This window comes from Nannospalax galili, unplaced genomic scaffold, assembly GCF_000622305.1.
Source record: "Nannospalax galili isolate Female #2095 unplaced genomic scaffold, S.galili_v1.0 scaffold203, whole genome shotgun sequence".
Taxonomy (NCBI): Eukaryota; Metazoa; Chordata; class Mammalia; order Rodentia; family Spalacidae; genus Nannospalax; species Nannospalax galili.
This window is the reverse complement of record NW_008351640.1, coordinates 4,596,808-4,600,942: the sequence shown is the minus strand read 5'-3', so window position 1 is coordinate 4,600,942 and position 4,135 is coordinate 4,596,808. Positions and strand designations below refer to the sequence as shown.

Sequence of the window (4,135 nt, the reverse complement as noted above, 5' to 3'; positions counted from 1 at the left end):
TGCCAAAATTCATGGCCAATTTCACCAGGAGGTTTGTATCCTCAGCCCAGGCCTTGTGGACTAATCCTTATACAGCAGGGAAGGCATCAACAAGGTACAGATGGGCCTGGTGAGCTGTCTGGGGGTTACATGTCACAGCAATGATGCAAGCACATGGGTGGTATCTGGTCACCTTGTGATCACTCCTGCCAGACTTAGTGAATGTGATAATTGCCCCACTGCAGCACTTGAAGGAGGCCTCCACAATGCTCTAAACGACTGCTTCTATGAGGTGTCTGCTAATTGGAACCAGGCAGTGAAGTTCTTCAAAAAGTTTTAAGTAGTAAAATCTCATCACTGGCCTCCAAGATCCCATCACTGGCCCCTAGGATCGTGTCAAACCTGCAGACTCTTCCATGGTTTTCCACATTGCTAATCTTGTTGTTGTTTTTTTTCTTTCTCAGGACCTTTCTAAATTCATGCATGACTTGCAGATGCATGATGCAAACACAACGTGTACATCCTGCCTGCTCCCTTCCAAACTTCTTGTCCTAGAGGTCTCATTTTTGATGCTGCAGGGAGGTCCGCAGCAGCCCCAAGAAGGTTTCACCTGCTTCTTGCTGCCCAAGGAGCGACCATTTTCTATCTCGGTCACCAGGAAGTCAGCATCTTTCTCCTTCACCTGCAGCCAAGTAAGCCCATCATCAATGTGGTCCAGCCACAAGATGCACGTGTCATAAGTAGGCGTTATCCGTGTGATCTTCAGAATGGCTCCCTTCTTCAGCCCCACCTCAAAGGTGCTGCTGTCCTTCATAAGCCCAATTCTCAGAGATTCTCGGCCCAATTCATAAGCCCAATTCTCAGCCAAGTTCTCAGGTTCCTTAGCGTTCAGAGACACAGCTACTGGCAGGTAGAGAACCGGGTCAGATGCAAGGCTTTCTGTGGCTGTGTGGGCACTTTTGATGGTCTCGGTATGGTATTTGGGAGTTCCATTTGAGAAGTTCAGATGAGCCACATTCATTCCATACTTAATATTTTCTTTCAGCATCTCCACAGATCAGGAAGCAGGACCAACGGTACAAAGGTACGGATGATGCTGGTGTTATAGGCTGTAGTGGGTGTGGAGCCAATGTTCAGGTGACACAAGTGCTCTAGGAAAGTGTCAACTGTAGCTGTATGAAGCGTTTCCTGCTTTGCTGTGTGGTTTCATTTTGGCTCCTGAGGTCCTCCAGCAAGCTCTGGCTCCCAATGCCTTGCAAAAGTAGAGAGGCAGTCTGGAGGATCCCAAACTATGGCTGCTGAGCAGGTGTTTGCTTAAATTATAGAGAAAAATTAATGTGGAGAAACAAATAATTGTAATAATGTTATTGAATTTTAGAATAATAAATACAGATATCTGTCCTGTACATTATGTAGAAAAAAAATTTAACCATCAGCAAGTCATTGTTTCACTGATACTAGTTTACAGAATGGTCCATGTGCTCACCTTTAGGAGATCTTCATTGGTTTTGGTGTTTTCTAGTTACTTTTCAGTTAAGTTTATTTTCTAGTGATAATAAATTCCCTCAGCTTTTCTTTACCTGAGGTTGCTTTAATTTTTCCCCCACTTTAAAACACAGTTTTATCAACTATAGGGTTATGGTTAGTTGTGCTTTAATTGGTATACATTTAGAAGTTTGCTGATATTTGGCTCACAGAATTCTGGTTGCATGTTTCTGTTAGGAATTCCAGAACGTCTTACTGAAGACTCCTCACACATGTCGGATCCCTGGTTTTCATCATCTCTCCTTTCCTTTGACCTTTGAATACTTAATCTCTATGTGTGTGTCTGTTTAGACTCATCTTTCCAGTAGCCCTTTGGGCTTTATATATACCATCAAATCTCAGAAGTGTTTAACCACTATTTCTCCAAACAATTTTTCCCCATTTTTTTTTTATTCTTCCTGAGGTCTCACATTGTGTAGAGTGATCACTTGATGGTGTCCCATAAGTCCTTAGCCTCTGTTCACTTTTCTTTAAACGTTTCATTTTTCTCTTTGGAAATTTCCATTATCTTACTTCAAATTCACTGATTCTTCTGCCTACATATATTCACCCTTGGATTCTTTTACTCAATTATTCATTTCAGCATAATTTTGAAGTTTGTTTTCAGGTATGCAATAATCTATGTACTCCCTCCAGCAACATTTCTAAGTCATCAAACCAAGTTGTATAGTTTAGTATAAGTTTGAATAGCTCAGAATCATGTAACTGTTAGCATTAGTTCAGTAGTGTGAAAATCTGGGAAAATTGTTGGTACACATCCTAAAATTTGAAATGAAATAGAGTTCTTATGTCTAAGGGAAAATCAAATGGATACCAAAGCTCCAGAAGAGAGGGTCAATTCACCTTTCCTTTGTGTTTTTGTTTTATTTTGGCTATCATCTGCCTGACAATGCCTGACCATGTCTGCACAGAATGAATCACTCTTCCTCAGCCTACCATTCAAATACCAACTCTTAAAGAAACTCTCTCACAGGCATAATGAGAAATAATTCTTTACTAGATCTTGGGTATTTGTCAGTATCTAAACTGTGTCATCACAATGTAAATGTTGAATATTTGAATAATGTTCATGGTATTCATATACTCTTATAAACTTATAAAACCTTAATCATGAAAAATGGATGAAATGGTTGTTATGTTGCAATTACCTGATTTTCTGCCTAAAATATCCAATAACAATGATTTAATATTTGCATCATGTAACTGCTCATGAAGTTCTGCTGCTAACAGAATCAACAGTGGCATCTACCCCTTTACCATTCCTGAAAAAAGTTAATGTAGCCCCTTAGAAAAATTCAATATTCCTAAATAAAAATATGTTTTACGATATGATACGTTAATGCCCATTCTGAAACTGAACACCTGAAAAAAATGAGTGTAGCTCATTTTAAATAGATACCATTTTATTTATTCATTTTAAATTATGTATTTTTTTCAGTTTGTATATGAGTGTGTTCCTTGCATGTATGTAAGTGTACCTGTGTTATGCAATACCCACAAAGGCACACATATTTAATCCCAGCAGTTGGGAGGCAGAAGTAGGTGAATCTCTGTGTCTTCAAGACTAGCCTGGTCTACATAGTGAGTTTCAGTTCCACCCAGAGCTACACAGGGAGATTCTGTCCCACACCACCTCAAAAAAAAAAATCCCACATCCACCTCTGGTGTTCAGATACGTTTGCACACATTTGCATGCATGCCCAAACACATGCACACACACATGAATGTGCACACACACACAGAAAAACCCTCAAGTGCCATAAAATATTAACTATTACATAGTTTATATGGTTCATACAATTATAAATTGTGCCAATTTTCTCATTTTTATTTTTATCTTATTTCTAATTAAAAAATGCTCTAAATAAAATAACTACAAAATGTATTGATGAATTTTTAGCCTTTAAAAACTAAGTATATTTTATTCAGTACACTAGGCTGATACAGTGATCTGAGTTCATAGAGAACATAACAGGAATTACTCAGAGGCCCCCTGCACAAATCTCATCCTATTAATTACATTTTCAGTAAGAGAAGTGGCTCCTAGAGTGAAGTAATTTGGAAAATCAGAGGTAAAGGAGAACTCCAGAGACGATGCATACAGATTCTGTCAGGAGTAATACAGTAACAGTAATGAAGAAACTTGTCCACACAGAGGAAGCCACTTGGCAGACGTTCTCATCATTGGCAGTTATGTCTTGAGCTTCTGGTGGTATAGACCACATAGGATTGCAGGTGCTCCTTCTGGGAACCCAAATTACTTTACTTGTTCCAATAACTTTTGCTTCTGGGCAAAAACAGTGAAGTCAGAAGCAATACCAATTAGTCCTTCCTGTATTCTCCTCCAAGCCAAGTAGCATGGGGGCAGAAAGTTGAGCGGGAGAGGTTTACTCGTCCTGCACTTCCATCTGTCAGCTGTATGGTCAATTCTTGGGAGTCCTTTCAATCCCATATTTCCATTCCAGATGTGCTTTCCGTGGCTTTGGCTTCACTTCGATTTATTTCAGGAAAAATCAAAGAAGGCAAAGTTCCTCCTTCAGAGATGCAATTTTTCAGAGCACTGGGGGCTTGGGAGAGGATTATTTATAAAGTGTTGAATTAATTAGATGAG

The 4,135-nt window shown here is 39.4% G+C and overlaps 1 pseudogene; it reads right to left on the bottom strand.

Annotated features, from left to right (window-relative positions):
* Positions 1-305: 305 nt before the first annotated feature.
* On the bottom strand, positions 306-1,738 carry LOC115066870 (annotated as a pseudogene).
* Positions 1,739-4,135: the final 2,397 nt, after the last annotated feature.